Genomic DNA, 14,171 nt, shown 5'->3' on the forward strand with positions numbered 1-14,171 from the left:
ACCCAGAAAGAACTCAGGTTGGCCACTGCTGTAAAAGATAACAAAATATGTTTTTACAAATACATTAGAAACAAAAGGAGGGCCAAGGGTAATCTGTATCCTTTATTGGTTTCCAGGGCAAACATTGCCACAAAGTATGGGGAAAAGGTTGAGGTACTTAATGCCACCTTTGCCTCAGTCTTTAAAAAGACTAGTTACCCTCAGGGTACTGAGGCCCCTGAGCTGGAAGTCTGGGATGAGGATGTACTTGTTTTGGCTGGGATGGAATTAACTTTCTTCTTTGTAGCTAGTACAGTGCTGTGTTTTGGCTATGATGTGAGAACAATGCCGATAAGACACATGTTTTTAGTTGTTGCGGGGTAATAGTTATACTAAGTCAAGGACTTTTGAGTTTCTCAGGCTCTGCCAGAGAGAGGGCTGGAGGGGTACGGGAATGGGGAGGCGGCACAGCCAGCACAGGTGACCTGAACCAGCCAAAGGGGTATTCCATACTATGGGACGTCATGCTTGGTATATAAACTTGGGTGGTTAGCTGGGGTAGGGGAGGATCATTGCTTGGGGACTGGCTGGACATCAGTCAGCAGGTGGTGAGCAGTTGTACTGTGCATCACTTGTTTTCCTTTCTCCATTTCCTTTGGATTTTATCCTTTTCTCCACCTTTCCATTTTAATTGTTGTTGGAGGTATTATTGCTGTTGTTGTTATTATTGTTCTTTCCTTTTTATTCTGTTTAAATTATTACATTGTTCTTATCTCAACCCTAGTGTTTTACACTCCTTTCCCATTCTTCTCCCCACCCTCCAGGTGAGGGGGAGTGAGCAAGTAGCTGTGTGGTGTTTGGTTGCCAGCTGGGGTTAAACCATGACAAGGAGCAGAATGCAGTCCCCACAGTCCAGGAAGAAATGGTCAGTGACCTGCTGCTCCACTTAGACCCACACAAGTCTATGGGGCTGGATGGGATCCACCTGAGGGTACTGAGGGAGCTGGTGGAGGAGCTCACCAAGCTGCTCTCCATCATTTGTCAACATTCGTGGCTAACCAGGGACATCCCAGAAGACTGGAGGTTAGCCAATGTGATGCCCAGCTACGAGAAGGGCAGGAAGGAGGATCCAGGAAACTACAGGCCTGTCAGCTTGACCTTGGTGCCAGGAAAGGTTATGGAGCAGGTCATCCTGAGTGCCATGTATGTGGCACATATAAGACAACTGGGAGAACAGGCCCAGCCAGCATGGGTTTACAAAACACAAGTCTTGCTTGACAAATCTGATTTCCTTCTACGGTAAGATGACCCGCCTAGTGGATGAGGGAAAGACTGCTGGTGTTGTCTACCTGGACTTTAGTAAAGCTTTTGACACCATCTCCCACAGCATTCTCCTGGAGAAACTGGATGCTCATGGCTTGGGCAAATGTATTCTGTGCTGGGTGAAAAACAGGCTGGATGGCTGAGGCTAAAGAGTGGTGGTGGTTGGAGTTACATCCAGCTGGCTACTGGTCACAAGTGGTGTTCCCCAGGGCTCAGTATTGGGGCCAGCTCTGTTTAACATTTTTGTCAATGATGTGAATGAGGGGATTGAGTGCATCCTCAGAAAGTTTGAAGATGACAGCAAGTTGGATGGGAGTGTTGATCTCCTTGAGAGCAGGAAGGCTCTGCAGAGGGATCTGGGCAAGATGGATCAATGGACCAAGGCCAATTGTACGAGGTTCAACAAGGAGAAGTGCTGGGTCCTGCATATGGGTCACAACAACCCCAGGCAACCTTACAGGATTGGGGAAGAGTGGCTGCAAAGCCACCTGGCGGAAAAGGACCTGGGGGTGCTGGTTGACAGACAGATGAACATGATGAACACGAACCAGTAGTGTGCCCAGGTGGCCAAGGAGGCCAACAGCATCCTAGCTTGTATCCAAAACCATGTGGCCAGCAGGACTGGGGAAGTGATTATACCCCTGTACTAGGCACTGATGAGCCTGCACCTCAAATCCTGTGCTTGTTTTGGGCCCCTTAATTTAGGAGGGATGTTGAGGTGCAGAGGCATGTCCAGAGAAGGGCAACGGCGCTGGTGAAGGGTCTGGAGCCCAAGTCTTATGAGGAGTGGCTAAGGTAACTGGGGCTGTTTAGCCTGGAGAGGAGGAGGCTTGGGGAGGACATTATTGCCACTTGACAGGAGACTGTAGGCAGGTGGGGCTCGGTCTCTTCGCCCAGATAGCAAGCATCAGGACAAGAGGAAGAAACCTCAAGTTATGCCAGGGGAGGTTTATATTGGATATTAGGAAAAATTTCTTCCCTGAAAGGGGGTCAAGCACTGGAAGAGGCTGCCCAGGGAGGTGGTTGAGTCACCAGCCCTGGACATGTTTAAAGAATGTAGATGCAGTACTTAGGGACGTGGTTTAGTGTTGGACTTGTCAATGGAATGTTAATGGTTGGACTAAATGATCTTTAAAGGTCTTTTCCAACCTAAATGATTCTATGATTCTATATCAGTTCTACTACAGCAAATAGGAGAAATATCTGCATAGATAAAGCACATTTCAGTTATGACTGTTTCCTTTTCTTGAAGACATTATTTAGCATAATTTAAATTGTTTTCAAATATATAATTAATTTACTTCTGTCAAGAGTTTTACATTAAAAGCAGCATTTATGAATCCTTCAAATTCTCAAGCTGTTTATTGTGGAACAATAATGGAGAGATTTGGTGCTTGATTAACACAGGACAAAATGTTGCAATCAAATATTTATTAGTACAGCTGACTCTGCAAGACTTCAGTATCTTCATCAAGCATTGCTTAACCTTTTTAGTCTGTCCAGGCTGCAAATGCCCAGTGAGCTGGCACAGCAGTTTGATTTAGCTAAATGAGCATTTCTCAAATTAATTTCCTCTGAGGGAGGTTAAGACTTTGATGGTAAGCTCAGAATAATGAATCCCAGAATCCTCATGGGCATTATTTTCTTTATATTTCCTTTCCTAAAGCTGAGGCAGCCCAACCTTCTTGCCTTATTTGCAAGAGCTCCAAACTCAATAGTACCTAAGCAAAGCACGCAGTACCTTGAGTTACAGCATACTGCATACTACAGTTTCTGCCAAGGTGTCATGGCCGAAAGGTAAGCAGGCAAGGTGAACATTCCCCATCTCCCCTTCAAGTCCAAAGCTGGATCATTAGAAAAGAGATAGACAAACTAATTATTCCTTCTTGTGTGTGTGTGTGTTTATGTACAGATGTACTGAACACTGTAACTGTGCAATGGGAACAAACAAGTTTCAAGCTTTAACACTTCTTTTTGCTAGAATAATGTAAACATTTAGCATTGCAGAACCTCTGACTTCTTACTCTTACTGCTAATTCCTTTGGTTTGTCAAGGAAATGGTGAACAACAGACATTTGATTTAGGGACAACAGACATTTTTTAAAAAAAATATTTATGTGGAAGTAAAGAGTTTCCTATTCTTTTGTGTCCTATATATATAGTTATGTTGCATGCCTAGCATAGTATCGTAAAATCATTTGGGCTGGGAGGGACCCTGCTGCCATGGGCAGGGACACTAGACCAGGTTGCTCAAAGCCACATCCAACCCAGACTTGAACACTTCCGAGAGATGTGTCCCCTTTAAGTGTTGAAAAACTGCTATAAGTTCTCCCTAGAGCCTTTTCTTCTCCAGACTGAACAACCCCAACTCTCTCAGCCTGTCTTCATAGGACAGGGGCTCCAGTCCTCTGATCATCTTTGGGGCTCTTCCCTGGACGTGCTTCAACAGGTCCATGCTTTTCTTATGTTGGGGGCCCCAGAGCTGAATGCAGTACTGCAAGTGGGTTCTCATCAGAGCAGAGAGGCAGAATCACCTGCTCTCCTGATGTCCAGGGTAGTAAGCCTGCTGTTCACCCTCCTTGCTTCCCTAAGTATCTTGAACTCTACCATTTCATGTTCATTGTAGGCAAGGCTGCCACTGAGCTTCACACCAACCCCTCCTTACTGGTGACAACAAGATCCTGTAGAGTACCTCTCCTCACTGGGTCCTCTAGCACTTGAGGAAGGAAAAACATAATCCTTACCTTCTTAACATGACATATGAAGTTCCATTCCTGGAAGAAACACTCTAATCATCTACTTTTATCACATGTTGGATGAAAGAAGAAAGTGTCAGAAGAAACAAGTAGGAAAGAAAAAAAAAAAGAAGCATGATCTCGCACCTTCACTCTAATTGCTAATCAGAATGGATCTACCAGGACATAAGCAGGGAGACTGTTCCATAGTGATTGATCATAGAGAGACAGAGGATGACATTTATCTTATCCAGATGTACTTCCTTCATGTTAGGCAACCCATTTGATGAACTATACTACCTTTGATTAGAAAGGAGAGACAGAGACATATTCTGAGGAAATTTCACCTCATCACAAGAGAAATTTGGACTTGGAGTCAACTAAATCACCCTCTAGAGTTATCTGTCTCCTCTACTCACAACAGAGGCCTAAACAATTATGTTTAACTAACCATTTATGTTTTATAAAGCTAAAACTAGTGAAGATGAATCCTATCTGGAAAACAATGAATACATTTGTCTCAAGCCCTTACAGTGAAAACAGACAGACCAAACAGGTGAATGAATCAATGACTAAGTCTAAACACAGAAATGGTTAGTGAATTTATTTCAACAATTTAGATTTCACTAAGTTGATGTCTCTTATCAAGTATCACAGCTAACCTGAAATTCTATCTTCCCTTTTGATCTATGATTTATGAACCTGAGCGATGCCTCCTTCCATTAGTTGTGCAAACGTTATAAATATGAACCACATCACTGATATATACATGAGTAAAAGGTCTGAAACAGTGGCAGATGTTTCTGGTCTTCTGTTTGTGCAGCATAAAGCATAAGCAATCAGCATGCAGCCAGAGAGCCTTACAGAAACTTCTTATGCTGAGCACTGCATACTGGGAGTAATTCACAGTTCTTTGTTTCATGTCTTCCATCTGGATGCAACTGATTGCAACAAGATCCCTGTCCAAAAATTAACAAATGTTTTCTTATTTCTTATGAGGCAGCAGAAATATGTCTGAGTCTTCTGTTGCCTTTTACTGAAAACCTAATTAAAAGATCATGTCACTTATGCAAGTAGCTCAACCGCTATAGAATCCTGAAGTAAAACTCAAGTATCTTATAAATCTAAAAGCACTTAACTTGAGTATAAAATTCTTCTCTAAGTAATCTGCTGTTTAAATAAAAACTTACTTGGCTTTGACTTGGAGGTGTAAATTGGCTGAAAAGTAGTTGTAGGTTCGAACAGCATGGAATAGTGCCTAACTGAAACAAAAAGAGCATAGTGAATGTTTCAGTTGCCAGCCCACCCAACTCTCACCTGATCTGGTCTTCACAGTGTTTTCTGAGCCAGCTTTACTAAAATTCCTTTAAGTTGCTTTACTAATGCTGTTTCTTTCTTTATTCTTTAAATACAGAGGAATGCTCTATAAATGCAGACCCAGGGCACGCTGTTCCTTCACTCCAAGGGCTTGGACCATGCTCAAGGTCTTGCCACATCATTTTTAACAGCAAGAGAATCTAATAGCGTGAGTCAGATATTTATTTGGTGCAATTACAGTTGTTTAAATAGAATTTATTGGAAGATTCCTATTTTCCTAATAGTTATGACAGATCTTAAAGTAAATTTGGAGATTTCATCAGTCACTGTAAGTCTATTCTCTCTCCAAAGTGAAGGTAAAGATCACAGGAAGTCACCCCATTTTATACTTGTAGAAATTGTGGTTCTCAATTTACAATTGTATGTTGAAGGCTTTACACTGTTATTTACACACTTATCTTACTGACTGGGAAAAGGCATCCTATTCTTCCATGATTTTTCTCTTTATGTCTAGTGGTTTGGGAATAGTTCAAATAAGCACATTGAATACCCTAACCTGCCTCCCAATGTGTCACTAGAACTTCTGAAGTCCACAAAGAGATGATCTAAAAAGCCTCCTGTGTAAGTTAAGACCTAACAGGGAAAAATAAAAGTTGAATTTTAATGAACAAAATAAAAGAGAGTGGTAACCATCAAGACAACAGCTTTCCTTAGTTGAAGGTTCTCTGTAGCGTGCATGTAGCATATGAACTAGGACCTGAGCTGTTGAATGCTTGGGATATTGTTACCAGTTGTCAGAAAGTGGGGGTGAGTGAAGGCCTTTTAGAACTGACCTTTGGTAATGTAAATGAAGCATGGTTACTCTCCCTTATCATCTGTGTCCATGAAAGCCCATATTTTGTGAATAAATGCTTTCATTTGTTTTCATTTTAACCTAATTTCTAGAGAGGTGATCACAAAGTACCTATGGGTAAACATATCCAGTGGGCCTTTCATTTCATACAAGTGATAATCTAGTTCTAAGTAGGCTTTTGGAACACTTTTTCAGTGGCTAGGGTCCACATGGTTTATTTTCAGGGTATCTAACGAGAAACTCTGCCTTTCCAGTTAACCAAATGAGGTACTTAGAGAGCCACTCACAGAGAAGCTGAGGAGGAAGGAGTGTCTTTGCTAGCAAGTACAAGCAGAAAAGCTTTCTAGCATCGCTTTCTAGTGTAGAAGAGTAGGGAAGTTCTTAGGGAGCTTATAAGACATATTTTTCAAGGAAAAAGAAAATGCAGAAGTTTCCTTGTTTAGAAATTAAAACTGTCTTTCCAAACAGTCTTGTGCTTAAAGGAACTTTATTTCTCTCAAGACCAAACTCACACTGCTTATCTGTCAGCTTGCTTTCTGGTTCATCCCACATATACTCAGACAGTCAGCTGTAATCAAAACAATGCCAAAGCCATCACAGTTGCAAAAAGTCTCAGAGGAGACTTTTCAAACTACATGGCTGAGCTTCCATTCAGACTTTGCCACAGTGGTCTGTACCTTGGGAAGAGGATCCTGTTGTTCCAGCTATGATTAAATACAAATTCAGTTGGTTGCTTCTTAATTTAGTATAAAAGCAGGGGGGAAATGCTTCTCTATGTGAGAGTAAGGTGCATTCATAAATATACTTTCCCGAAGAGTTGTACCTTACAGCGTAACAGTTACATACTGGGTATACTGGCACAAGGTGTTTACTCAGTCAAAGAAGATTTAAGGTTTTCAATGCCAGCATAATGCTATCAAAATAACATTTAAAAATATCCACATACATTTGTTAATGAGAATACTACAACTTATCCAAACAATTAACCTAAATGACTATGCTAATTATATATTAGATTAATTCCCTTTCTCTTGCCAACATAGTTCCTCAGCCCCACAGTGATGTGGAGAATGTAGTAGATTTCCAGAAACTGGTGAACTTCTCCATGATGGGCTGCTGAAGAAACTGAAAGCTTTTGAGAGATTTCAAGTTCTGCCCCTGGCAGAGAGGAGCTAGGTGTTTCAGCCACTATCACCAGGCTCTCAGTGTTGAGCATGACCTTTGTAGCACCAGGATATACCTTTCTGTTTGATTTCACTAAAGCAAATTTACCTTTTACCATATCTATTGATCTATTAGAAAAACTACATTTATCATCATTTGCATGATACTTTTTGTCAGTAAAATTCAAGAACTTTAAAGAAGTCAAACTGGAGGCAGTCTTAAAATCTCTGAAATGACTTAGAAAAACAGTCAGTGTGGAACTGTTCACACTGAACTGCTCAGAGATTGCACAAAAAAATCCATTGACCCTAATTCTGTGCCCAAAACATCTGCCCAGTAAAAGGCACAAGAAGTATTATTCCTACAAATGAGCTTCATTAGCCATTTTAGTATCCTGAAAGGCACGTGCAATAGGAGGTGCCAGTGGTGAATTACACATGTTGAAGATTCCCTCTATTCCAGAAGGAAGAGCAGAGAAAGGAGAGCCTCAGAAGGCACATTCCTTTCATTAGGTGGCCATAAAGCCTATTTCCTGTGCCTGACATTTCTGTAAACCACTGAGGGAGGTTGAAGGGAGCTCATGCATCCCTCACCTTTTTGCTTTGCAACAGCTTAAACGCCAGAAGAGTCAAAGCCTATAGTTGAATTGAGTTGTTTCTGTAACACATGCTGTTCATGTAAAGGAGATTAGGTGCACAGGTTTCTTTGCTGTTGCTATTGCTGTGGAGGACAATTAGACTGATAACCCAGACAGGCAACATCTCTATCTTGCTGCATGTAGGCATAAAGTAAAGGCTATTACACTGATGCAATGTAAAACTGTCATATCTCCAGGCAATACAGCTCCAGAAAAAATTTGCACAGCATTTAGGCAGTGATGGTGAGAGAGGTGAACGAGCTTAATGCACTGTTTTACATATTTTGTGATCCTACAACATCAGATAATTCTCCATTGATATATTGACTCTTTGGCCAGCAGAGTCTTCTCGCCTTTTTGCTGATAGGAGCTTATTGATGCTTTATCCATTCTGCTTAGGTACCTTCATGGCCACACTGCAACACAGAACACTTGCAAATTGTCTACCTTTGACAGAAGGAAATGAGACAACCACATATAGAGAACAATATTTATTATTTTTGATATAGTGTATAGGTGTTCTCACTTCCAGCTGAAGCATGTTAAACTGGCTTAGTTAAAATAAGAATGTAGTGTGAAATAGCCAATCAGTGTCTTAATTACTATATAAAGAACTGAACAGTTAAGAAAGGTGCCAGTTACTTCTCCACACAAGGAAGCTATGGCAGAGTATGTGATAAATGCTTCTTAGCATTCCCATCTAAAAGGACTTTGTAGAATATGTTGAATTGAGTCTAAGTCTCTGAGTCCACTTGTAAATGTTTTAAGAGAATGTTGTGTAAAAACTCAAATCTAGATGATTTATCACAATGCCTGACAGAGGCAGACTGTTAGTCCTCTGAAAGCAAATAAAATATGTTTATTCATGTGTATGTAATATGTAGACATTTTCAGGGAAATGGGAATTCAAAATCTTACTGAATTTTATGGCTTCCATTTGTTAGTCTTATCTCTCTCTTTCATATTCTAGAACACTCATTTGCTGCTGGAAAATAGCGCTGCCTATATTCCACTGATTTCACTATCAAGGATGCATGAAGTGTAACTCACAATAAAGAGTGGTAGTTTTCCTTTTATAGCACTGTAAGACAGCTCCCAGACTTCACAGTGTAAATGTAATTAAGATTTTACCTTGAGAAAATGTGCTGGTTTTGACTGGGGTAGAGTTAATTTTATTCACAATAGCTAGTATGGGATATGTTTTGGATTTGTGCTGAAAACAGTGTGGATAATTCAGGGATGTTTTTGTTACTGCTCAGCAGTGCTTACACAGAGCCAAGGCCTTTTCTGCTCATCATCCCACTCTTACAGCGAGTGGGCTGGGGGTGCACAAGAAGCCAGGAGGGGGCACGGCTGGAACAGCTAACCCCAACTGTACATCATGCACAGCATGTAAATCTTGGGGAAGAAGAAGGAAGAGGACAACATTTAGAGTGATGATGCCTGTCTTCCCAAATCACTCTTTCACGTGATGGAGCCCTGCTTCCCTGGGGATGGCTGAACACCTGCCTGCTGATGAGAAGTGGTGAATGAATTCCTTGTTTTGCTTTGCTTGCATGTGCGGCTTTGGCTTTACCTGTTAAACTGTCTTCATCTCAACCCACAAATTTTATTACTTTTACCCTTCCAATTCTCTCCCCCATCTCCAGGAGGGAGAGAGCAAGTGCCTGTGTGGTGCTTAGTTGCTGGCTGGGGTTAAACCACAACAGGAAGAAAAAAAGAATCCTTAACATGTGCTGTTCTTCTGGTATGAAATTAACTATATCTGAGATTCTATTACAGCCACATTCAAAACATATTGCTGTAAATACATTACATATAATAACAAGTGAAATTACCGTTATTGTTCTCCCAGTGGTGATTTGCATCCTCTGCATAACACATGACATAGAGTAGCGAGAAAAAACAAAATGGAATATAAAGAAATGTAACACCTTTGTAATTTATTTGCTACGCAAGTCTTTCCAGTAATATTCTGAGCAACCCAGTAGTGTTAACACTGAATTCCTTTTCTTCCGAGAGTCATAAAAAAATCACCAATGTAAATAATATTACTGACTGTCCCCTTTGTGAACTGTCCACATTGGGAATAGACAACCAAAACTGGAAGTATATGTATGCCTCTACTTTATTGTATAAAATGGTTGTCATTTACATGGAAAGTAAATGTAGAAGTCCCCACAGAGATGTTTTTATTTTCCAGAAAAGAAATATTGTGTGTTGCTGAGTGAAAGTCAGGTAAGCTATGATTAATACCAGCCATATTTAAATCAAAAGAAACTTTGGAAATTTGAATAAAGCAACCTGTGGTTTCAAAAGAACACTCAATGACTTACATGGTCTGGTATGCTGACTCAAGATATGAAGCTAATTTTCCAGGAATTGTCATTAATTTCCTGAAAGAAAGATTCATTATTTTGAAAAACACAATTTGAGCCTGTGAAATCTTATTTGTTCGCTTGTTGTTGCTTTTGTTTTGTGAATGAGAGAGATCAGGGTGGCAAACTATTTTCCATGTCATTAAGCTCTTCTAACCATTGCCTCAAAAGAATGCATCTTTTCAAGATACCTTGGAGGTGCTTAATGGACAAGGGTAAAACCAAGAATTAGATGAGTGAATATTATTTAAAGCAATTTTCGCTTCACAAAAAACAACAAAACAAAACAAACAAACAAAAAAAAAAACCCACAAAAAAACCCCAAAACATAAACATATTTGGAAATTTTTTTAAGAGTTAAAATTTTTCTGAAATGGTCTAGTCATACCAAGGATACAGTAGATGCCTAAAATAAAAGTCAGTTATAAAAATATTTTAAAACAGGTGCCTAGATTATGTTTCTGAGCAAGGAAAATAACAGTTATTTTTGAAGGAACCACTAGATCAGCTGTTCAGATTTTAAGATCTTTAGGTTGTTTGGGATTTTTTTATACATATATTTACCTCATTTATCGTAATTTGTTCTTAAGCCACTGTATACTACAGTACATAAATAGTGACAACTTGCATTTGTACAGGATTTTCTGTTTTGTTTTATTGTGTTATTATTATTTTTCAATATATTTGAAAAGGATAAAATATGTGTCTTCATAATAGAGTAATTGTGAGCTTTCTCAAGTTTTTAGAATTAGCTGACATGTAAACATATCTACGTTGGGAGTTGTATGACAGAGATTATTTCTGGGTGAAAATTATCAATGTTGAAAGAGGTTGGTAATATGAATATGATGTTTATAAATAACCTGTCACCCAATACACATAGGAAATGGCAGGAAAGTATAAATTAGAGGGGGATAGAGAAGGAATATGTGAAGTTGTCAGGTAATAAAATAAATCTCAGTAGAGATTTTTACATAAACATTTTTTAAAACTAATGAAAATGTGTCATTTCCAGTTTCATGAAAGATGCATTTTTTAAATGGTAGCATTTCAACACTCTGCAATAACATCTGTATAACCTTACACTGTATACTTACTAGCTAAGAAACATAATAAATACTAGGGCATAAACAACAAAGTAAACAATTGCAGTATAGACAGCATCCCATTGAAGTCAGTAATAAAAGTATAGTTTAAACACTTGATTAATAGGTTGAATATACTTGCCCAACTGGAAGACATATGCTCAAACAGTAGCATTCCTGTGACACTTTTTTGTGGGAAGGATAATGTTAAGGCTTGAGCTAGATGGTGATCTGTATTCTCAGAGTATTTTGAGTGTGTTGTAAGATGTAACTTACTAAGCAGTAAATATTACGTAGATATTTTTGTGTGCAAAATGTAATGAACACAGATAATGAGCAGATTTAGGAAAGCATACTTTTTTTTTTTTCCTTCAAGCTTGCTAGGAAATTTAGGAAGATGTAATTCATGTTTATATGTTTTCTCTTCACCAGATTAATGCTGGTGATGATGAACTAAACAGCAACTTTACACTTGTTTTAAAAACTTAGTGGTTTGTCTGAAGTTTGAGGAAGTCTTTACCCATGGCTATAGAATGGGCAGAGAAGAACATAGATATAAATAAGTAGAGAGAGACATGTAAAGAAAACCTGCAGACCTCTGGAAGCAAAGCTGAGAGACTGGCCACTTTGAATATTTCCTGAAGCAGAAGGAGACAGTTAGAAGGAAGGGACTGTTTACATACTTTTAGCTTCCAGGATGGTCTATCACAGCAGGATTTGTAGGCATGCTCAGAGCATGAGACCTTGCAGCTTCAGTAATTTTGGAAAGTCGAAGGTCTGATTCTGCCACTCAACATTTGAGTTAACTGAAGGTCCTTCTAGGCAAAAGACATGCTGAAGCATTTGAATTTTGAGAGTAGGATACACTGTCTCTGCAAGCAAAAACCCAAAAAAGTTCAGTAGGAGCTTCACTGGGTATGCCTGCATGCACTAATTCAGGCAGTCAGTTGCTTTTCCTGTAAGAAACAAAAAGTAAATGTGTAAAATCATATAATCATATACAAGGACAAATTAACTATTCATTTCAAAAGCATAATGCCTCTTGTGTCTCTCACAATGTAAATCCCACGCTTTCAAAGCTCATTTTATATATTGTAAGATAAAGATGGCAATGATGCAAATTTATCTCATTACATCTTGGACTGCAACATAGTTAGAGACAACTTTTCACTTTAACCTAATATTTATTCTTCAGACAATCATTTCAGAGAGCATTGTACTGGTAACAAATATAGGGCAGAAGGAAGAGTGAGGGGAAAAAACACCGTATGTCATTTTTAGACACTTAAAAATGCATTATTTTTCCTTTGAATATGAAAATATCTGAGAAATATTTATGAAGGGGCACTTAGAATGAAAAACCTGAGGGGAAAGTGGGGGAAAGGAAAAAAAGGAATGCCTGATAGTTGCTCTACATTATATTCCTTTCTTAGAAGTACTGTTCTTATGGCCTTTTAAATGGTTGCTATACCTAAACACTCTCATCAAATAACATTTGCTTTCTTCCCTCTGAAGACAAAGTAAACCTGAGGACAGAAAAAGATGCAACTTACAGAGATCCAGAAGATGGAAATACCAGATACCTTACAAAATTCAGTGCAGTTATATCACCATTTGTTTTGGTTTGTTCAGCTGCAGATTAAGCAACACAATGCAAAATCTGCTAATAAGCTATCAACATGGCAATAGAAAACATATACTAAGGAGTTAGAGTGGATGCATCTTTTCTAATTTATGTATGTAAATGTTAGACAATTAAGATTTTACAGTCAGTAGAGAAAGATGGGCATTTTCATAGGGTGATTCATGTCATTCTAACATGTGCCTGGATCATGCAGCATCAATTATGCTTCAGAGCACAAAGGGATCCAAGGGTGCCTAACAGATTCAGATGTTTCACTTTTGAATACCTAACAATAGCTGAGGTTATTTCTATCTGTTATACATTCAGTAGAAAAGACTGTCATAGAACAAAATAATGTACAGTCAGATGAGTAAATCTCTTCATTTTTTTGGAAGGAAAAGAGAGTAATAACTAAAGTACCAGGAATTCTCATGATAGGATGTTAGGACAACAGAATTTTCATTTTGTCTCTGTAAGCATAATATATGTTTTCAGTGCACAAAAGAATAATTTTCTTATTTGCTATCTTATTAAAATAATATTGTATGTGCTTTCAGATTTAAATAGTTAATGGCTTCGGCTTCAGTAACATTCTAGGGTGCTTTTCACCGGGACTCAAATGGACCATGAATTCTCCTAGGAAGAATCGTTCTCTTACTTTCACAGAACAACTCTGTATTAATTATTTCTAAAGTGTAGGCTAACGTATATATTTAAACTCATGATATTTCATAACCTTTAGTGGCTACTTTTTTACAATTTGTCTGTACATGTAAAGTTTTCACTGAGTTGCAAGAGAGCTTTTTGCCACACCAAACTTTTTACACAGAAAGTAGATATTTTTTATTGAGGTGCAAAGTACAAAACCAAAATGATTTGCTAGATGTGGCTTTGTACAATGCTGGTGAACAACATGTTCTTATTTCTATGATTGGTGACATAATTCTTTTCAGCTGAACATACTTGTAAGTGTATCACAAAGCTATCTCACGTGGTCTAAGACATTAACTGAGACCATAAATTTAGGACATGAAAAAATGGCTTAAAATTGTTCTCTGCTGACCTAGGGTGGTTGA

The sequence above is a fragment of the Falco cherrug genome, chromosome 6, assembly GCF_023634085.1.
Source record: "Falco cherrug isolate bFalChe1 chromosome 6, bFalChe1.pri, whole genome shotgun sequence".
NCBI lineage: Eukaryota > Metazoa > Chordata > Aves > Falconiformes > Falconidae > Falco > Falco cherrug.